Source organism: Alligator mississippiensis, chromosome 6 (genome assembly GCF_030867095.1).
Source record: "Alligator mississippiensis isolate rAllMis1 chromosome 6, rAllMis1, whole genome shotgun sequence".
Taxonomy (NCBI): domain Eukaryota; kingdom Metazoa; phylum Chordata; order Crocodylia; family Alligatoridae; genus Alligator; species Alligator mississippiensis.
The window spans coordinates 29,587,769-29,611,450 of record NC_081829.1 but is presented as its reverse complement, the minus strand read 5'-3'; the positions used below and the strand labels follow the sequence as shown (position 1 = coordinate 29,611,450).

Below are 23,682 nucleotides of genomic sequence, written 5' to 3'. Positions count from 1 at the left end.
CCCGATAGTTGCAAATGCACTATTTATTTGGGATGACTTCCCTCTCACTCTAATGAAAAGGAGAACGAAAACAAACTGGCATTTCTGCTGCCCTTATATTCCCAACTTTATGGTACCCTTTTTCTTCAGACCTGCTATTAGGGTCTTTACAGTACCTTCTAACTGCCTCACACAGGGTGTTTCCTTCAGGGTTCTCTCCCCTGTCAGCTCCCTCCACAGAGCTGCTTCTCTTAAACCGGGTCTCTGTTGCTTTCTCAGTGCCTTTGGCTATCCCTGCCATCTCTCTGCCTGAGTCAGCCACTTCCGGTTTCTGGTGTCCTCCTTTTGCCTGCCTTGGGTCTCCTTTTATCCTGGAGTTCTGGCTGACTCCCCCTCCCCTCCCTCCTGAAACACTGGGTGAAGAAGGAGCCCTGCGGAGTTCTTTGCAATTCAGCTGGGGCCATTTTACTTCTCTGGGACTCTTCTTTTTCCTCACAGAGAGGAATGATAATTGCCATGTGGATAAAGGAATGGATTGAGATTGAGGAGTTGTGTGGGCAGGTCCCAGTTCTGTCAGTTCCCTGAGGGGAGGGCTGTGCGAAACAGCACCATTTCATTTTGAGTTCCATTTCACCATTTTGACAGGACATTATTTTGATGAAACAGCACCATTTCATTTTGAGTTTTGTTTTGTTTTGTAGCGCTGTTCCATTTCATTTCATTACAACTGTTTCGCTGTTTTGACGCTGTTTCGACATTTTGGCCATAGGCTATAATGGGGAAGCATGAAACTGCCTCTAACTTTGTCATTTTTTGGCAGATTTGGATGAAAACAGCAGAGATGGTACCCCTTCTAAGGTCATGAGGCTGGCCAAGTTTCAAGGAGATAGATGCAGTGGTTTCTGGGAAACTGTACCTCAAGCTGCTGACAAGCAAAACTTGTGTCACGTGTGTGTTAAGTCACAGCAGGGTGAAAACTTCAGGCATGGTAGCCCCTGCTAAGGCCCTGAAGCCTGCCAGGTTTCAAGGAGATGTTTGCAGGGGTTTCTGGGGAACTGCACCTCAAGTTGCTTACAAGTAAAACTCATGACATGTGTGACTTTTGAGTGCGTGTTAAGGTGCACCCTCACTGGTGTTGGGGCCTCTACATGACACAGCAGTGTGCCCCAATGAGGTCTCCTTCTCCTCTACAGCCTCAGCCCAGTCCACCACTTTAAATAACAATGAGTAATAACTTAGTAAGCAGCACAGTAGCACTAGCAGCATCTCTGGCAGCCAAACTGTCACAGACTAGAGGCTTTCCTTCCTTTCCTGCAGGGGCTTCTTCTCCAGCAGCTGCTAGAGAACTCTCCCTGCCAGCCGCAGCCCTGGGGCTTAGATGTACCCAGGGCCCTGCGTCCTTCCGGTCAGCTGACAGGGGACAGGTGCTAGGGGTGTTGGTCTAAGGACATGGCACTGGCAGACAAGGTTCTTTGTGTCAATCTAATCTGGTATTTTTCAGCAGACCAACTGAATAGTTACAGAAATATATCTTAGCAAGGTTTCAGGTTGGAAAACCCTTTGTCAGGCTGAGGAAGCACCTGCAGTTGGTGTATGCGCTCTTCCTGGATGGAAGGAATAGTAAAGAAGGCATAGGCTGGCATTCAATGCAGGCACGAATGCCAGTCAGTGAAAATGGAAATGGAGGTGTCAGGGGGTGAGGGACAGGCTGGGGTGGGGGGGAGGGGGATGTAGCAGCACAGGCTCTTAGGGAAACTTGAGGGGTGTGGTGCACAAACTCAGATGATTCCTCCTCCTTCCCCAGAATTTCCCTTGCTATGGCACTCAGATCTAGATTCAGCTCCAGCTCTTCCTCTGGCACTGGAAGGCTCATTATGGGAAGTGAAATGGGGGTGGAGGAGACGGTCATGCTGGTGCTATTGCTTGTTGTCATGGTGGTAGTGGGGTGGGGGGGGTTATGGCTGGTGCTCTTGGAGGGGATGCAGACTCAGGCACAGGCAATGGCACCGCTCCCCTGTCCTTGCTGCCTGTAGAACTAGAGGAAACCTCATGGCTCCTTGGTGTAGCAAAGAGGCTGCATCTCAGATTTGGGGGGGGGGGGGGGGGGGGGGGAACGGGACTTACAGCTTTCCCTCAACCCATTCTTCTGCCCCTCCCTGAAGGCTTGCCAGATGCCTTTCCAGCGCACTTCATAGTGTGTTTCATAGTGTCTTGTCTTTGCCTTGGTGTGCTGGAAAATCTGTCTCTTCTTCTGTAATGTTATCTATCTGATTTATATAATATATGTAGATAAGATAATTGTATGTATGTGTATTTATGTAATGTATGTGTGCTTGTATGTATGTATTTATGTAATAAATACATTAAAAATATATAAATGTATATATGTGTTTTCCTATATAAATTCTATATTATAATATGCAGTATAATTATGCTATGATTCCCTGCACAGTGAATGGAATGCACACTGTGAGAGAGAGCACAGATTTGAAAAGAATCAAAACAGACTAAACAAAAAGAGGATTTTTGGGAAGGAAAAAATTGAAAGGAATCAATCAATGAATACAATAATAAAATAAAAGGGTATAGAAACTAAAGCAAAAGGTATTGCTGAATCTCACTTGCTAGGGTAGCAAGTAAGACATGAATGGTAGCCTTTGAGGTCTAATGTTGCTGAGCTTCTGAAAGACCGCTCAGTAACTGACCCCAAGGCAAAAAGCAGCCCAGTTCAAACAATGATGCCTTTTATGCTGTTTTTCCATCCCTCCCCCAGAGCACTGGGATTGGAAGGGACCTCAGGGAAGGATCACAGTCACTGGTCAGCTACACAGTCAATATCAGAGCAGTCCTTTCCCCTTCTTCCCCCTCCCTCCCCTTACTTTCTGTTCCCCTGCAGGCAAGCCCAGCTTCAGCTTCGAAACTCAAAATGTTTTGACTGCCCTCATTTCATTTCAAGGCTGTTTCTAAGCCGTTCGTTTCATTTTGATTTCATTGTTTTGAGCTTGAAACAAGTCAAAACAGCATTGAAACAAAACAGCCAGTAACATTTTGCACAGCCCTAATTGAGGGTTAGCCACTTGGAAAAGGGTTTCATAAGCAAAAAGGGAAAATCAGCTTCTCTTTGTGGTTCTGAAAAATCTCTGTACATGTGTCTCAGGTCTTATATGTACAGAATGATAATACTTCCTTTCTCCCACCTTTTGTCTGTCTTACCTATTCATGATGCAAGTTTTTGGGGTGGAGCTTACTCCCTATTCTGTGCATGCAAAATAGATTGGCTACTGTAATACAAATAATAATGATGATGGTTAGGTTGGTGACATATGGGAACAGTTAGATATAGGATAAGATACCCTATCCTATTGCCTGTCAGTCATCAGGGGAAAGGAAAAAATAAAATGAAAAGATTTAAGCTACAGATACTCTGCTTAAGCCAAAAATTCTCTCTCTTGATTAGGCAGAGAGAGCCTACAAGAGGCCCCATTTTGAGGGTCAGGCCACAGGAGGAAGCCAGATGAGGTGTATGAGATATTTATATAACACATCCATGTTATGGATATCCCTTGTGACCTCAAAACTTCAGCATGTATGATATTAAAACATGTTGCCAAAAAGAAAATATTATGATGACAGCAGTAAAAGGACTGAAGAGGTATACATTTTCTTACTTAAATAAGGCAGAACCTCAAGCAAGCAGTGCCAAATGATTTCAACATTAAAAGGAGGAAATTGTGAATCAATATTTAAAATGTTCTTCCTGGTAATCACTCCAGTGTCATTCAGATTTTAGAAGTGAACATTCATACTGAGATCAGGATTTTGAGCATATCTGAAATGTAAATGACTTAATATTAGTGATTAATTCTTATGATTTCGCTAAATTAGAGGTGGCTTCAAAATATGCAAAAAAACCCCCACAAAAAACCAAAACCAAAAAACAACAAAAAACAAAAAACAGGGTTCCAGCTAACTGGATAGGAAAAAACAGTGACTTTTCTTAGGGAATCTGGGACTGGCAAAAGATGGCAGATATAGTGTCCCAAATAATGTGGCTGTCTAATGTCTATACCCATAGGAAACATTCAAGACACTAATCTATAAAGCTATGCATAATTTGGGCAGTTGCTATTATAGGTTCTGATCCTGAATTATAATCTGTGGACAAACTGCTACATCTCCATTGAACCTCAGTGAAATAAATCAGCAGATGCATAAATCACAGCCCTGGAATAGGGATTTGGAGACTCTCTTACTTTTTACATGCACCATCCAAACAGGTGATATCAGTAAAAACTGGGAAAAGGGCTCTGTGACAATCTGAGGGACAGACAATTTATGACCAATATTTGATGTCAGGTAATCTCTAACAGTACCTGTCATTGTGCTATTTTCTAGCTTCATACTAAATTAAAACCTACAGGAGGTGAAAGCAGAATCCTTTCATCTGGCACAGGGAAATTAACAGAGGGTCCAAAATCACTACACATTGATGTTTGTTGATTCAAATGCAACATTCCTTTGACAAAAAAGATGGCTACCAGAGCAAAACAGTTTTACATGAGTGAACTCCTAGAAGGGAAAAGTAACTAAATAATGGCTGATGGCTTGAGTCACCTGACCAAAAAGTAATTCATAATGACTTGCAGCATCACAGAAAATTTGGGCAGGGGAGAGGAACACAGGGGCATATTTTCATAGCATAGATGGTCATATTTAGCTGAGGGTCTGGCTGAGAAAGAAAGAAATAGATATTCTGTTTTAGAGAAGAAGCATTGGGGCATCCTAGGGCACCTATACACCAGCAACGAGGCTGCTCCAATACACTGTAATTACAGCACATTGGAAAAGACTCGATTAATCAAGTCTGCTGGAGCATGTTAATTACCATGCATCTCATGTATCAGCATCCATGTAGCTGTATATCACTCCAGCATCTCATGTAACAGTGTCCCTGAAAAATGGCAGTGGGGGTGTTTTAACTAAAGCTTGTCAAACAACCTTTAATTAAAGTGCCCCTGCTACCATTTTTCAGTGCAGGGATGCTGATACACGAGATGCTCCAGGAGCTCTTGAAGAGTCACTCTAATTAAAATGCCCTCCTTTCCACATACTCCCAGAGCATGGGTATAAAAGCCCCTAGATTCTTTCAAAGGCCCTGAGAAGTGTGGTAAGGAAATGGAAGCAAATATATTTTTGGCATTATTATTTTGTACTGGGTAAAGTGTGATTGTTGTTTAGAATCCATATGAGCTAGGGACATATATTACACATAAACTGGTATCAGTGATCAGATACCAGTTCAAATCTGTAACACAGCAGATGCTCAGTGCTCATAAAACATTTCCAAAATGGCTGAAACTGGTTTAAGATGAACCTGGATGGATGTAGTAGTATCAGACTTAACTGATTTAAGTTAAATTGGTGCATTGAACTTTTGTCCTAGATCTCCTCTAGATTCAAGTTGACTCACATTCCGCCAGTATCCCAGGATGTTTTTCACCTCTCCCATAAACCCCTCTCCACAGGCTGGGCAGGCCAGGCTGTCTGCTCCAGCCCAGCAGGGAGGTGTGCTCTAGCCCCACTTCTGGCTTTTGGCCTGGGCAGGCATGCAGCTGCATTTCCAGAATCAGAAATGAATGTCTGTTCAGTCGCTTATCGGTTCAATTGATGCAGCTTAGACTTTCCCATGAAGACTGAATCGATTCAGCAGCAGCCTCGGGCTCTTTGACTGTCTATTCTTAGTCACTGATGATACCAAACTCTGAGGCAAAGCATCCACACCTGTGGACAGGAGGGCAATCCAGGCTGACCTTGACAGGCTTAGGAAATGGGCAAATAAGAACCTGATGGTGTTTAACACCAAAAAAATGCAAGGTTCTCCACCTTGGGAAGAAAAACCTGCAGCATGCTTATGCACTCAGCAGTGCTATGCTGGCTAGCACTACGGATGAAAGGGGCTTGGGGGTGTCATGATTGACCACAAGATGAACATGAGACATCAATGTGATCCTGCAGCTAGTAAAGCGAGCAAAACGCTGGCTTGCATCCATAGATGCTTCTCAAGCAAATCCCAGGACATCTTTCTCCCATTGTACTCGGCCTTGGTGAGGCACCAGTTTTGGGTTCCACAATTCAAAAAGGATGTGGAGAACTTGAGAGAGTCTAGAGAAGAGCCACATGCATGATCAGAGGTCAGGAAAACAGACCTTACGATGAGAGGCTGAGAGCCACGGGACTCTTCAGCCTGGAAAAGTGCAGGCTCAGGGGTGATCTGGTGGCCAGATGTAAGTTTATAAAGGGTGTTCACCAGGATCTGGGGGAACATTTGTTCACCAGAGCCCTCCAAGGGAAGACAAGGTTATAAACTCCTCCAGGACCGTTTCAGGCTGGACATAAAGAAGAACTTCTTTACTGTCCGAGCGCCCAAGGTCTGAAATAGCTTGCCATTGGAGGTGGTTCAAGCACCTACTTTGAATGCCTTCAAGAGAAATTTAAATGTTTATCTTGTTGGGATCCTGTGACCCCAGCTGACTTCCTGCCCCTCAGGCAGGGGGCTGGACTTGATGATCTTCTGAGGTCCCTTCCAGCCCTAATATCTATGAAATCTATGAAGTTCATGTGTTAATTTACTTAAATTATTACATAATCTGAAAGAGGTGAACTGTAAAACAGGGTGCTCAACACCGTTATAACTATAAAAAAAAACATGTGCTTAAGGAGTCTTGGGGGTTAGTCTAGGAAACTTAGGGGAGCTGTGTGTCATTTCCCTGAAGGGGTAACTAACAGTAAGGTTGCTTGCAGATGTGGAAAAAAAAAAATAACCAAAAAGTGGCACTTTACTTTAAACTCAGCACACTCCCATACCGAGCCTAGCACATGCGTAGAAGAGGCAGCTTGTTAGCTGCTCCTGGCTTTCCCAACAACTGTAGAGATCAAGCACTTTAGTGGGGCTTTTTTGGTTCTTTTATCTAATAGCTGATTGAATCAGCTATTAGATAAAAGTGCCAAAAAGCCCTGCTGAAGTGCCCAATCTATGCAGATGTTGCAGAGCCAGGTCGAACTAAAGCACTGCTACTTCTGGCAAAGGGTAATTTTTTTCCCCATGTCTGTCAGCACCCTATATTCCTAGGAACTTTGCCAAAGGTACTAGATAAAGAGCCAGTGCTGTAACCTATTCCAACTAAGGGAAACTTAGGAGGATTGTGCAAGCAATTGATTTCTTGGTTCACCAATAAAACCAACAAATGGGAAAACAGCAACTTATTTTGGAGGACCCATAATTAAAATATTTTCTTTTTATAAGCCAAAACAAAAAGTAAATATAACATTTCATATCAAAATTCAAAACAAGGCATCTTTTGAAGCAAAAAACAAAAAACAAAAAAACCTTTTCATTTAGAAAATGTCAAAACATTTTGTGTTGACATTTTTATAACTTTGGGTTGGTTTTTTTCCAGCAAAAATTATGAATGCTTTATCATTTGTCCCAAAACTGCATTTTAATGAATTCATCAAAAAATAAAAATGTCGCCCCTTTCTACACATGGACCTACTGTTGTTAAATACAAACAGCACAGCCTAATACGTGTCCAGCTACTGAAACTCTATCAAGCCAGTGGGACTGTCTCTATTTAAAATTTAGAAAGCAGAACACTCGTCACACTGTGGTAACGACTCCAGATTTTGATCTGGCATAATACATGGAATTTACGCTTAAGGGTATGTATGCTATTATGCCTTTATAAAGTAAATTGGAAGCAATGGATGATTTTATCCTGTAGATCTAGGAATTCTATTTTGAGTTATGCTACTTTTGTTGTGGGAAGATTTTTAATAAAGTTAAGGTGTATGGTATTTTTGAAGGGATGCGTGTTTCAAATCCACAATTCATATAATATGCATGTTTGGGTGTAGTATTGTATATATTGCATTATATATATGTACATCAAATATGTATATACATATTGTGATGTGCGCGCACACACACATATATAGTATATACACACACACACACACATATTCGTACATAAAAACAATACAGACTTGCCTCCAGCGAGTCTCTATTCTAAACAGGAGGGACTAGAATAAATATAAAACCAGTTTTCATAGTTATTCAATCTTTGGCTTCTCTACTGAAAGCACAATTAAGTTTTCCTAGCAAGGGTGGTTTTTGAGATATGACTACCTGGACATCATGACCCCCCTCAGTGGGAAATGGACTAGAAGCCTAGCTCATTTCTCTTGTGCCAATTAAAAATCATCCGAATACTGTGATTTTCTGTCACTAGGAAGAGTTGTTTAGGTATAACCTAGTAGACCTAGAGATCAAAAATCCTATCCATAGTCCCAGAATTACTTCCTTCTGTTATGGTTATCAGAGTAGCTGCATATGTATCACCTACCCGGTAATGGTACTCCAGATAGCTTTCTGAATATAATGCCAGCAAGTGGCACACTGAAATCGAATAGGATTCTTAACTTGAAATGACACATAAGAGGGTACATATATTGTGACTTCTGAGGATAGAAGTATATTTGATCTCTATTTCTTTCCTTCTTTGCAAAATCATCAACTCCAGAGAAACCTCCTAAGTCTCGTTTGCTAATGTGCCTCTCAAAATGGATCTTTAGGTATACATACTTGCTTGTTAAATACTTTGAAAGATTCTGGTAATAGTAAAATAAGTACCTAAGTAATATATAACAAATGCACCAGTGCACCTAGGGATAAATGCCTGCAGAACTGTTACTACACCATTTCTGCCTGCTCTTTTGGTATAGTTCAGGGCCTGAGGGTAGACCAGTTTCAGTAGTGGAGGTTTTAAACATCCAATTTAAGGGCTTCATAAAAATTTGAAAGAGAAAAAGACTCATCTGGACCAATAGTCCTGCCTTTTGATTGATCTTAATCCACTTTTCTGCTTCTTCAACCTAAACTGTTCCTGATTTGAAATTTATCCTCCCCCACCCTTCAACGTTTCTACAGCTTCTTTGTAGTATTAAAATTTTATCAATGCCAACTCTTCCTTTTCTCTCTTTTGGTGAGATTTTTCTCAAGGGAACCCTAAAAATTGATGTCAATGCTCTCCCCACCTGATGAGCCTATGACCCCCAGATGTAGTATCCACAGAACTCACTTTAAAGTAACATGATGACACTGTTTAAGTTAATACAGTGACCTATGCTGATCAATAAGGGCCTTCTTGTTTCCCTCTATAAATAAATATCTGATCTCTGAGCCCCTTCAAAACCTCTGTAGGCAAAAGGATTAAGTCCAGAAATACAACTAAGTCTTCATAAATCAATGGCAGCCTTAAGACCTAGTTTGTCCCACATGAAGTCCAGAAACTATGGAACTCGCACTGAAACACAAATAAATCTATCTTAAGAGACCCTTGAAGAAGTCTTGCACTAATGTCTCAATATCTTTTATGTTCCTGCTCTGTGCATAACCTCCATTGGACCTAAGAAATTAGCCTTCTGGGGGTTTATGGAGCACATCATGTTCACAGCAGATCAGCAAGAAGTTATTTGGCTGGAGTGCAGGTGTTTAATTATGTAATATGTGGAATATTCAATGTACTCAACGACCTTTAGACTCCCACTCCTACTTGTGTGGTTTGATTGGGCTAAGATACAATAATAAATGTGAATGTAGGCTAACTCAAGACCTGAGTACGTTTTTTGCATGTTGCATGTGTGCTTTTTTGTTTGTTTGTGTTCCTCTAGGTGGCTTCATTGTTTAAGCATTTCTGAAGCAATGAACACACAAGACATAGATGAGGCTGGGAGTTGTGCTTGCTGAAATCAAAGGCAACATTTGTAGACAAGACATATCACCTGCCTCATGGTCAAATGTCATCGACTCAGTGGAGCTACCCACTGCAAGAAATAGGAAGGTGTGTTGGACACCCTGTGCAGCAACCAAAAACATTTAACTGCTCTACAAAGGGTATCACTAGGCAGCAGCAATGAGGACAATAGTGGCACTAATAGGTTGGGTGTTCAAATGTAGGCACTGCTGGTCAAAGTAAAAGTGGAGGCTAGGTATGGCAAACAGTTTTGTTACATTTTTGTCCTTCAGTTTATACTTCCCTAAAACAGGGATGACATGATTCTTAGCTACATTACTGTGAGGACTGATATTTACAAAATCCCTACATACGTTTGCCAGATGATACTAGATTAAATTACTGTATTATGTTTAGTACAACCACAAAAGGGGAGCAGCGTAGCTCAGTTGGTAAGGCAACTGGCTATGGACTGGAAGGATCCCAGGTGAGGGCAGTGGGTTTCCCCTCATTGTTTCCATTTCTAGCACAGCCCTGAGGCCCATGCAGCCTCTATCTGATTAGTATCAAGAGCTATGTCGGGGTAAAGACAGATGGAGCATGGTGCTGACCACATCAATCTCCTTTTCATGCTGAGGTTGAGAGAGGCAGTGAAGCCCTGCTTCCGCTGCCCCAATAGACGTCAGTGACCTATAAATAGGAGAGCTTTACGTTTACAACCATAGAAGTCGGTTAGATCAAGACCAGGTCCTGAAACTACATGGAAAGTATCCTCAGGAAGATACAGATCACATATATGCTGTGGGACACTTCTTAGCAAGTGTTGAGGTAATTTGGGGAGTTCATGTAAGACGAGAGAAAGCTTGGAAGTTGTGTAATAAGCAGCAGACAACCAGGTCACTAGTCCCAAGCACCCACATAGAGGGAGTACATGAGTGGCAGCTTCCACCACTACTGACCCAGCCCTGCAGCAATTCCTGCTGTATAGACCCTGGCTATTACACCTATGTGCAACCTTTCCTAGCCTTCCCCGTGGTGGTGTTTTTATCCCTTTGCACTTCAAGATACAGAATCTGTAAGGTCTGGACTTCATATACTTTTGGCCAAGTGAGACTAATTAAGAGGGAAGAAATCAGGAACAAAAAATGATTAAGGGTATGGAAACCTAACAGTAATAGGAGCCCATGAGAAGAAACCTCATATTTGAATGAGAGCTCATAAGAGTGATAAGGTTCAAGTGATAGATGTCATAAAGTAAAACCCTTCTTAGCTGTTAGGTAAAAGAGGATACTTTACAGAACCCAAAGTCATCATATCATGGTATAGCCTAATACAGAATAGCATTAGAACTAGCAAAGACATGCATTAAGAGACTATTCCAATACCATTATGCAACAGCAGCAAAACAAATAGAGCATGACAATGAAAAGGAAGATTTGATGAGCAAGAAGTTACTGAGCCTTCTCAAGGCAGATACACACAATGTAAACAGCACCTTAATTGTGAAAGAGGCAGCAGAAACATGCACTGAGAACATTCTCTCTAACATTTGTAATAGCACAAAAACACGTAATGCATTTATTAAACAGCATGAAATCCATTTAACGCTTCTTTGGATGCACTAATTAGGTTTTGTATTTTGGGACAGAGCAATACAGTACTGAGGGCAAAATACTGCATCTATTTACACTCTATGCTATTTCTACTACTGCTTAAACAAACCAGCATCAGAGAGGTCAACATATCCTAAGTGATAGTAAAGGTTTTGTTATTAAACCATTTAGAAAATTGTAAACTATTAAAAAATAATATTTTTCCCAAAAAAACAAAAAACCCCCCTAGAACCTGGATTAGATCATCAAATGACAGAAAATGTCAGTCACTTCACCTATCTCTCTATTAAAGGGAATTCTGTTCCTTTACAAGATTAGGGTTCTAATACTGAAAATACATAAGCAAGTGCTTATCTTTAGGTAGGCAAGGAATAACTCATGTGGTTAAAGTTAAACACATGCACAACTGTTTGTAAGAGTCTTAATGACTGTCAGTGAAGTTTTGTGATACCCAACATTTCATTCTGATATTGCATTTTCAAGGCTTTATTATTTTTCTAATTACAGAACAGGCAAAAGCAAAACCTGGTGAAATGCTGTATATTTTCCTCAATCCATTCTTTCACTGAATACATGATTATTTACCTGACAAATAATTCCCCAACCAAACCCTGCCATAATGAGTATAATAACTGGCTCAACAAACTAATGGTGGTCAAGTTGACATTTTTTGTAGTCAGTAATTAACATTACACCTAGTTGTCAGGAACGAGAATTTCAGAAAGCAAATTTTAAGTAAAGGTCAAAGAATAAAAAGGGTTGGGAGATTATAACTTTCATGTTCATCACAGAGATCAATCGTGTGCGCTGGGGAACACATTTGAGAAAGCAGTTGCAAGCTAATACACAAAAGCATAGGCCTGCATTCATACACAGCACCCATGAGTTTAGTGGGGTTTTGCACAGGCTTTTGATTCTGTCTAGTGAAGGCAACTGCCAAGATCAGGGCTACAGACTAGGGCTGTGTGAAGCTTCAGTCCCTGATTCGATTCAGTGGCTGAGTCTCTGAATCCGAAATGAGTCAGAAGACCCTTTAATTTTTCCAAATCTAATTGGAACCCTCCAAATTGATTCAGAGAGATTCAGTGATTCGGACACAGGCACAGCTTTAAATGTTTTTTCTACATACCTCAAGGTACCAAGTGGCTTGTGAATGCTGCGATGTTGGGGCAGATGGAGTGTCCTACAGGAGCATGGGGGTCCCCAACGCACTCAGCAGCAGACCTGGAAGTGGACCAGAAGCACTTTCAGTCTACTTCTGGGTTTGCTGCCGAACACGTGGGAGCCCCCCCCTGCAATCCTGTGGAACACTCCATCTGCTTCTGCATCACAGCATTCACTAGCCACTCCTGGTACCTTGAGGTATGTAGAAAAAACATTTAAAGCTGTGTCTATGGCTGAATTGCTGATTCTCTGAATCAGCATTGAATCTTCAGATTCAGATTTGGCCGAATCAAATCAGGGACGCGATCTGAATCAACGAACTGAATCACTGTCCCCGATTCAGGCCAAATCCAAATCCAAATCGAATACGACCTGTTTCGCTCACCTCTACTACAGACAATATATAAGGTTTGGGATTTTCAAAGGAGTCTAAGTAAATTAAAATGCAGCTGTTCCTCAAACAGGAATAATTAAACTATGCAGTTAGCAATGCAGCCTACAGTGACACTACAGATAGTATGTGACTCTTGGTGGCTTCTTGTAGATATGAACCTAACAGGGATTGTAGAACATCATTCTTATTCAATAGCATACTGCAATAGTTTACAGGTCTTATATGTTCCCATCACCTCTAAGTACTTGGCTTTTACAAGCAGCCAGAGCTGTGCAAAAATAGAACTATCATATTTCTTCAGTTTCCTCAGTTATATTTTCTGTCATAACCAAATCAATGGAGCTATTAGCAGGATGAATATTATGAAATCTGACAAATGTATCAATAAATCATTTTGTATATGGAGTATCAAGAAGTTATTTTACATTTATCTAAATGTTTACATGTAACTAAGAACATTGGGGAGTCTCGAGACTGATTTGTATTGGGATTGCAAAAATATTAAATATCAAATACTCTGACTCAATCTAAGATTTATTTTAGCAGTCAGAACTTTAACCTGGAACTCAATAAAATCCATGCATTCTTCTCACAGCCCCTTTCCTAGTATCCAGATTTAACACATATGCTGAATGTGGCTCAACTATTTTACCTGAATAACAATACTTTTCATGGAAAATGTTTAAGTTAAGCATTGGATAAAGCAGAATCAATGCTACTGCCCTACAGTCTGCTTGGTTGGTCTATGAAAGACAGCCCTTCTGTCCTTCAAAACCCTTTTGATCAAAGGAATAAGTGGAGACTTTGTTATCTGGACAAAGAAAGAAAGGAAGGAGATGGAGAAGTCTCTTCCTCCTTGCCACATATCATTTAGAAGAACAGAGCTGATTCATGTAGGTGAAGTAACTTGCATCCAATAAAGAGAGGAAGTAATCTGTTTCTTCCTAGGAGCCAGCTAGGTAGCAAGGAAGGATTACTTCAGAGAGGGTCCTATTCAACAGCACAACTATACAGTGTCCCTTTTATAAGGCACTGAATACAGGCTATTAAACAAGCAAGTCCAAATGAAAAGAATATTAAATATACTATGTAGTTTAGATTATAATAATAATGATGACAATCATTTGTATTTGAGTATGATTACTACTGATATTGGAAATCAGTTTCTACATGGAAGGTTCAGGAAAGGTGGCAGGGCAAGTTGCTATCTACATTCCCTCATACTGTTAGCCAAGATGGCACAATGATATTCTGTTGCTCATTCTACTTCCTTTGTAGTGGAATGCCAAGCTCACCTATCATAGGCTGTATCCACCCAGGGTATTATGTCCAGTCCAGCAGATTGTATGCGCCATGGAGTAATACAGTCATTGTAGTGGAGTTTGGGCTGGCCAACCTTCCTATTGCCTTTCTCAAAATCACTGTACAGAACTTTCTCAGGCAGTTGATTGTTATCCATATGTATGATATGACCGACCCAGGTCATTTGCCTCCATGCTGGCATGGCTTCCAGTCATAGTATTTTATTGTTGGTGATTGTCAGACCATTTAATTCCCATTATGCCTCCGTAGGTGGTGTTGCTGCAGGCAGTTAATTTTTTTGATATGGCAACATCAAAGAGGGCAGGTCTCTAATGAGCATATGAGACAAAGGAGCACAACAGCTCTGTATGCTTGGCATTTTGTAGACACTGACCCTCCACTACCCTCCCCCTCCCACCTTGTCCTTAGTCCTTTTTGTAGGCAACTGAAAGCTGATACAGCTGACTTTAAGCATGCTGAAAGTTCTTTCTCAATGCTGGTATCATCAGTAACTTTGCTACCTGGGTAGCAAAAGGACTTGATGCTGTTTAATTGGCTGCCATTTAATTTTATTCCAGTGGTGATGGAGATGATAGATTTCAGAGGCCAAAAAAGGAAACCAGCACAGGCAAAGGAATTCAGTATATGTCGCGAGTCATTCTTGGAAAGGGCAACAAATGCTTAGTAATCAGCATGCAGTAGATCCTTTACTTGACATTGTTGGGATTTGCTTTTGGCCTTGAATTGGTGGCAGTTTAAAAATCGGTCATCAAATCATGTTGTTAGGGTGACACCAGTGGTGGTAGTACGTGTGACAACTTGCAGCATTCCAGCCAAGAACAGAGTAAATAATATAGAGGCAAGCGCTCTATTTAACCCCATGGGCTATAGGAAATGCATCAGATGAATCAGCACCCACTGATATATGGGCCTGCATTTTGTCATGGAAGCAGTGTATGAGGTTAATTAGTTTGTCTGGGTAGTCAAACTTTGCAAGAAGGCACCAGGAAGCAGAACGTCCAACACAGTCGAATGCCTTACAAAAGTCAACAAATGCAACGTATAGAGGCATTTCTTGTTTGGCAGTTTTCTCCTGTAACTGGCATAGGGTAAATATCATGTCAGCAGTGCTGCAGGATGAACCTAAAAAAACCACACTAGGATTCAGGGAATATATCATCTGCAATAACCTGGAGCCTTTGCAGCAACAGCTTACAAAGGGTCTTAGCAGTGATGGAGAGGAGAAAAATGCCATGATAATTGCTGCAGTCATGTCTGTCATCTTTGCGCTTATAGATTGTTACAATTTTGCCATCTTTGAAATCCTGGGGTAAAGCTTCTTTTCCAAGCAGAAATAGGTCTAGCAAAGCTATAAGTGTAGGACCACCATATCTAAGCACTTCCGCTGGGATTTCATCAGTTCCTGCTGCCTTTCCATTTGCCATTTCCATAGTGCATTCTTAGTCTCCTCCAGCGTCCAGAGATCTTTGAGTTCATATTGAACTGGCCTTTGCTAGATTAAGTCTACTATTCAATCATTTGCACTTGACTCATGATTGAGGAGGGTTGCAAAATGTTTTTTCTATCTTTCTAAAATCATACTGTGCTCAGTCAGGAGGATGGTGCCATCAGTGAATAGAATTGTACAGATATTGGCTCTTCATGGTGAATAACTGGACTTTAACTTTTGAAAAAAACCTTGGGTGTTATTAGTATCAGCAAGAGCTTGAAGTTCTTTAGCTTTATTTCTCCACAAAGTGAGCTGCATCTGTCCTGTAGCTGTCCTGTAGCTTTTTCTGCACTTTAATTTTGATTTCTTGAAGGCTTCTGCAGCCTCAAGAGAGGAGGCATTGTTCAGTTTAACTTGGTGTGTGGCTCAATGGGCCATAAGGAATGCATGAATATTGTCATTTACATCAAACAAGTCCACATTTCATTGAGTTGGGACACCAAGGACTACTTTATCTGTTGACTGCACTGCAGTTTGAAAGGTACCCCCCACCTTTCATTGACAGTTCCACTTGCACTTGTGTTGCATTGCATTGGCATTTGCATTGCATTGGAACAGTTTGATAGTGTAGCACAAGTGGAAGTTGCTGACTGGGTCTCTTCTTCCAGGTGAAGTTTCAAAACATTGACATGTCAGTTTGGTATTAGATCAACCTTCTGTCTAGGAGTGTGAATCCTGATGTTTTATTTAGTATGGAAACGCTGGTGATCCATAGAGCATTCTGTGCCTCGCTTACCCCGGTAATGTAAATATCCCTCAGGTCATTGCGATGAGTGATGATGTAGTCTAGAAGGTGCCATCATTTTGATTGTGGGTGCTGCCAAAAATAGAACCACTTTTCTGGCATATTGAACAAGGTGTTCATAACAGCAAGGTCAAACTCTGTACAGTGTTAGGAGTAATTCTCCATTTGTGTTTGGAGATCCATGTCCAAATTTCCCCCTGACTCTATTCCAAATAATGGAGCCATCTCCAATGCGTGTATTGAAGTCACCCAGTAGAAGAATTTTATCATTGTTGGGTATATTTCCTTAGAGTTTCACTCAGCTGGCTATAGAATTAAGTATTCATTTATGTGGGGGCAAGTGTTGGGGCATTATTATAGCCAGAATGTTGTTGTGGGGCAGTGGTATCCTTAATCTGAAACTAGGTGCTCAGATATTGAGAGATTGCTGTGGTAGTTTATTAGTGATGGAGTTTGTTATTGCAGCCCTACCCTGTGTAGGCTGGTGTTTTCATCTGCCTTGAAAATTGACCAGTAGAAAATGTATTCTTTTTTCTAAGCAAACCACTGTCATGTAGTCTAGTCTCAGAAAAGGCAGCAATATCTATTTGATACCTGTTTGGCTCTTTCACTACTAATGCAGTTCTTCTGCGAGCTCGATTTTCCTTTGAGTTATGTAGTATACAGACATTCCAGCATCTGATTGTCAGTTTCTGTCCATTTTTCTGATTGTTTCTCCCTCTTAAAAAGGAGATCCTGCTGATTGCGGGAAACCAGCCAGGAGTCAGTGAGAGGCAAGCCTTTTTTTACCCCAAATTTTATAGGGGCTTCCTTGGATTGAGGCAGGTGGGGCCTCCTTAAATGGGGCTGCCTGGATACCAGAATTGTGTGACCATCACACCTAGGCTGCTCATGTGGAAATCATTGGTTACTGGCTTCCAGTTTCTCAGGCCTGTTGGGACTGCCTAGGAAACTTTTGCCACGAGATTTTTGGTGGAGGGTTATTGAATGATGATGGTGAATTACTGGAAGTGTGGAAACTGTTGGTACCAGTAGATTGTCCATGCAAAATAGTTTAATGTGCAACCTGTGGTGCCTAGCAGTATGCACACACTTTGGGATGCCACAACCTTTACTCAGCAGTAAGCCGAGGCTCAACGGCTGGAGGTGGCTGTGTCTGCCCCACACCTAACTTGGCTATGTGGCTCCTGCCATTGTCCCAAGAGGATTCTCTGCCAGTGCCTGGAGCCAGTGACTGTTGATCCGCATTAGGATTCTTCCACCCATTTGAGCCCTAACCATTAGTCCTGCTGCCAATGAAAGGTATGCATCTAGAATCACCAGTCCCAGGTCCAGATACTGGACATTTAGCCCAGATGAGGACCTATAGGAAAGGTAGGGTTTTTCTCAGGGATGACGCCGGGATGAGGCTTTGGGAGGGTTTCCTATACCCCTAATGTAGTCCAGATTAATGACTAGAGAATCCCTTGAAGATGGGCTAGAGCAAGGGTGAAGGAAGAAGCAGAATTACACAGCAGAGGGAAAGAGTACTTTATTTACATGTTTCTCTTCATGGATTTCAAATGCTACCTGGAGCAATTGTAACATCAGCTTAATGAAAAAAATAATCGGCTCATGAACAACCAAACCTAGATTCATCATAATGTGAGTAATATTTTTATAAATAGAAATCATATAAAAGTAGATAGGTGGATAAGACACAAACATTGATCAGTGCTTTAATAAGGTTTATCATTATTATTGGAAGTTTGTCATTAATTTATCTTATAAGTTTCCCACAACATGTCTGTATGAGAAAGGATCTTTTTTCTCATCATGTTAACAGTGCTCTATAATTGCTTTATCAGCTGCAATGCAAGAGTTTATGGCATCATCTCTGCTACTTCAAAGCATCATGGACCTAAGAACTGGATATGATGACTGCATGCTTTGGTATCCATAAAATAATCTTCCAGAGAAAGAGTATGTTGGGATTATTTCTGTTACTGGACATGGTTTTTGGATTAAATAAAAGCACTAGAAAAATCATGAATACACAGATTTTTGACGGTAAAATATTATTTGAAGTGAACATAAGATGAAAATGCCCGTTCTAAAAGACTAGGATTTGCTGATGAGCACCCACGCTATCCAGCACTCAGTAGTGGGCCAACTTCCTTCCTCTGTATTATTCCACTCTCATGTACTCCTTGGGTATATACAGGCATTGCATTTAGATTAGCCTAACTGGAGTTAGGTTGATTTAAATGCCCATTTGTGCAGGCATTTCATGGGGAGGATTAAACTGGGTGCAATATGGTAGGCCCAATCTAAATTAGTTCATCTGAGGAGCTAAATTAACTTAGATCAGGAACAGGGTAAATTGATCTATTAAATGCCTCTATGTTTTGGTGTGCTGCCCCAGGGCTGGGAAAGCCCAGCTGTTAATCCCAGCCATGAGGTTGTGCTCTTCTTCCAACCCTTAGGCTATTTTTAGGCCCCCAACCTCTCCCCCCAGCACTGGACAAACAACCCCTGTGGACCCACCAGCACCTCCTTCCTGTACCGAATGCGCAAACATCTACCCAACCTAAAGAATTGTTTACTATAGTAGGCATAATTCATTGTCTAGAGTACCAGCTCTTTACTGGTTTGTCTCCTTAATGCCTCATAGTAAACGCTACACAGAAGCATTATTGCTGGCAGAATCACCCTTCCAAATTGAATGCACATATCATAATTTTAATTACACAATCATATACCATTCTTCAAATAATAAAATATAACATCCTGGACTGTTTCTATGAGTAGATGGTGTAGACCAGTGGTGCTCAAATACAGTTTGCAGGCCAAACCCATCCCATGGAGTTGAGTCATCAGGCCCAAGGGGCTCCTAATTTGGTTGAAAATTTGGCAGCAGAGAGCAGTGATAGTGTTAATTGCCACAGCTCTGGGAGCCCTGTGGCACTCAAGGTTGCCACTGCTACCCCATGACTAAATTTTTGGATCTATGGAGAACACTGCAGGCTGATGACATAAACCTGTGTGCCTGACAGGGCTAGTGCATAGAGCTGGTCTAGTGTTGAACCTGACTGCAGGGTTGGTTTGCATCACCAGACTTGGCATGCAGGGTCATACCCACTAAACAGCAATGGACTTGGTGTGCAGGATCAGTCTGTACCCCTGACCCATGAACCTAGCACAATGCACTGGGTCTGGCCTGCAGACCAGCTGTGCCCTACTCATTCAGCCAACATGCTACAAAGATTGAGAACCACTGGTATAAACTATGGTAGGTCCTAAGCTACCTAATGGCAATATTTGCTTGGCCAAACTTTAGAAAGAGAAGAAGCAAAGAAAATGAGCAAGTGAAAGAATGTTAGAGGTGAGAATAATTCTAGAAAGTGAGAGAAAGACAGGTTCAAAGATGTTAGCGAAAGGTTGATTAGTGTGCATTTACTGATTTTGTGCCAATGAGATTTTATTTAGGACAATATATAGCTTAAATAAGGAATAAAATAGGCACATGAAGATTAATTAGAATACACCTATTAGGAACATTTTTAAAATGTTGATCCTTATTTAATAAGCTTTTTATACTGAGTCAGGCAATAAACTATGAAAATCCAGGTTCACCTCATACTCTTTGCTCTTCAGCCTTGAACTACAGTTCTATCTGCAGGTGAACCAAAATAAAATTTTAATTTCTCTTTTAAAATTTAATTTTAAACCTTTCCCCTAACAGGCTAGCCAGTTGTTCACAGAATCATAGTGTCATAAGAAATTAGGGTTGGAAGGGATCTCAGGAGGTCATCCAGTCCAACCCCCTGCTCAAAGCAGGAGCATCCTTAACTAGATCATTCCAACCAGGGCTTTGTTGGGCCAAGCCTTAAAAACCTCCAAGGATGGAGGTTCCACCACCTCTCTAAGTATCTCATGCCAGTGCTTCACCACCCTCCTAGTGAGAAAGGTTTTTCTAATATCCAACCTAAACTCCCCATGCTGCAACTTGAGACCATTGCTCCTTGTTCTATTATCTGCCACCACTGAGAACAGTTCAACTCCATCCTCTTTGGAACCACCCTTCAGGTAGTTGAAGACTGCTATCAAATCCCCTCTCAGTCTTCTCTTCTGCAGCATAAATAAGCCCAGTTCCCTCAGCCTCTCCTTAGGCTCTACCCCCCAACCATTTGCTCTACCCCCCCCCCCCCCGACCATTTTTGTTGCTCTGTGCTGGACTCTCTCCAACCTGTTGACATCCTTTCTACAGGGGGGCCCAAAACCAGACACAGTACTCCAGATGTGGCCTCACCAGTGCAGAATATAAGGGAAGAATCACTTCCCTTGATCTGCTGGCTACGTTCCTATGCATGCAGCCCAGTATGCTGTTTGTTAGCCTTCTAGGCAAGAAGGGCACACTTGGCTCATATTCAGATTATCATGTGCACTGTAACCCCCAGGTACTTCTTTACAGAGCTGCTTCTTAGCCAGTTGGTCCCAAGCTTGTAACAGTGTACATAGGCAGTACAGGTTAAGCATAGGCAGTACAGGTTAAGCACTCAGCTGGGGCTAGGGGGGCGTAGCCCCCACAAACACAGCTCCACTATTCCAGTGCCACTGCCACACTCCTCTGCCTCAGTGCTGCACTCAGCTCCTCCTCTGCAACGGCCCTGAGGGAGGGAGGGGCAGGGGTCAGGTAAGCAAGCCCCACATCACCCTGCACTGCCCCCACACCTCCTGCCCCCCCCAAATAATATTTTCTCTGTCTGTCTACAGCGGTGCATGGGATTCTTCCATCCTAAGTGCAGGACTTTGCACGTGTTCTTGTTGAACCTTGTTGCAGGCTTTAAAGACTTTGGGCTTAGAGAATAGATTAATTCAAATGTTAATAAGATTGTTTTTTCTTTGGATAAATGCACATGTTATAAATTCTAATCATTTGCTTGGTATGCTTAACCTGTACTGTTTGGTCATTTATCTTTCATCTGTACTTCAATATCACATTTCCTATTAAAATGCAACTACTTTTATGCTTGTTAGTATTTCTGGCGACATTGGCTCTTCAACCCTTTCTTCATTTCCAGAATGCCACTGGGGCCAATGATAGGGAATTTATTTCAACTTTCCTTGCATATTCTAATAAATACTAATACCCTACTTTTACTTTATCCATAGTTCAATTTGAAAGGCTTTCTGGTATCCATGGGCATAAATGCTGCCTTAGAACTGCAACAGGCTTCTTCTTTATTTAAAACATAAATTTTTAAGTGTCTGCAGAAAAATCACAAATACATAAATTTATGCTTTAAACGGAGTATAAAACATACTGCGGTGGTTACCAGTACTGTCTATCCTGCATGATTTATTGATAAACAATGTAAAACCAGATAATCCATAACACTGCAAACAAATGTAGTCTGGTTTCATTCATATCTTCCATGCAAACAGATGCTCATCATAGTTTCCCAAAAATAAAACAGATGCTTGATAGTGGAAATTCTGGGAATATAGGTAAAATGCAAATATAGATTACAATGTTGACTGTGTGTTGTATTTTGATTATTTACAAGTATTGCCATGATTATGCCAAACAGAAAACAATGAGTTCATACATTTGATCATCAATGAAAACTATTTTTTCTGGTCTTATATAGCATATGTACATTCATTATTTGTAATGAAACCTGTAGGTAATCTTAAAAACATCAAACGTACATTAAGAAAACCTTTAACAAATTGCAATTCACAAGTAAATAATATTTTTCAGAGTGTGACAAAATAAAACCCCCTTAGTTTTGCACTTTTAAAAAAATAGCAGCTGAGCCATTAGACAAACAATTAATATTTGTGGTGCATCTGGATTCTCTCAGGGACATGAACTTGAACTTGGTTTAGAAAAAGTGACCAAAAATAATTCCTCATTTTTATGGTAGCCTTTGCAAACCCCATTTAATAAAATAGCATCATTTCAGTTTTGCCCTGAGCAAGCACTTTGTACTAATTTAGCAGTCTGAGCTAGAGAAAGGCCTTGAAATAAAGAGAACAAAAGTAATTGTCCTCGGAGACAGCAAAGGCTTTCTAACTTGACTACAGTACATGAAGATGACCTGACAAAGATGTAGGGAAAGCATTTCCATGATACAGCATGCCATAACTCCTAAGTGCAAGAAAGGGGGAAAATAAAGCATTACTGTGACAGTCAGGATGACACAAGTTTAGCCTAAGTAGTAGGGCTCTAGGGTTTAATAATTAACTAAGGTAACTATTTTCCCTTTCTTGTATACATTATATATTAAACTAATTATTTAAAGAAGGATAATTTTGCTTCAGCCAGCTTCCATTCAATCTGAAGTCAGTAAAGAACACTGTAGCATACAGGAGCACTTTCCCACCCTCCACATGCAGTGCTATACTTTCAAAATCAAGGGGACCATTGTGTACTTTAGAGCAGAAGTAAATTCTTCTGGGAGTACTCAAAGGCTTTAGCTGTTTTTGACACCCTGTTGTGCTGAACACTGTATAAGCAGAGGATATAGACATCCCCCTGCCCTGAAAGGCCCAAAGAAGATGTGGGTCAAAGACATCTGCCTATGGTGACATCAGGAATTACGCACTTTTCTGTGGAAAAAAATGGCTGAAACAGAACAAAGATGATTGCTTGTCATCTATTCCCCACCCTGAATCCTTAACACAGTACTATCAATTAGTTGTGGCTCCCTTTGATGGGGCACTATTACTTACAATGCAACAGTGAGAGACATGTGGGTGTAAGATGTAGTGAGATACGTCATTGTTGCTAGAACATTAAACATAATGCCAGGTCAGCCATTAAGGTAATTCCTTGCCAAAAAAAATGCTTGAGAAACTTAGCTTTAAGACAGTATAGTGCTAAAAACAATATTTGGCTATAATGGGAAGAGCAAATACACAGGCAAGCCCAATTCTGTTCTCAGCTACATGCATATAGCTCCCATTGACTTAACAGCTGCAGTAAATATTACTGCAAAGTACGGCTGCACAAAGCTTTGGTCCCTGATTGGATTCGGTGAAGATTCGCCCCGATTCGGTGGCTGAATCTCCAAAACCAAATCGATCAGAGGACCCTTTAATCTCTCCAAATTTAATCGGAACCCTCTGAATTGATTCAGAGATTGAGAAAGATTTGGCGATTCAGACATAAACACAGCTTTAAATGTTTTTTCTAC

General features: G+C 41.1%; 1 protein-coding gene across 2 annotated transcripts in view; it reads right to left on the bottom strand.

Annotated features, from left to right (window-relative positions):
• The window catches only part of LRMDA (leucine rich melanocyte differentiation associated), a 1,121,698-nt gene that overhangs the window by 57,282 nt on the left and 1,040,734 nt on the right, over positions 1-23,682 (bottom strand). The gene's annotated exons all lie outside the window — the stretch shown is intronic.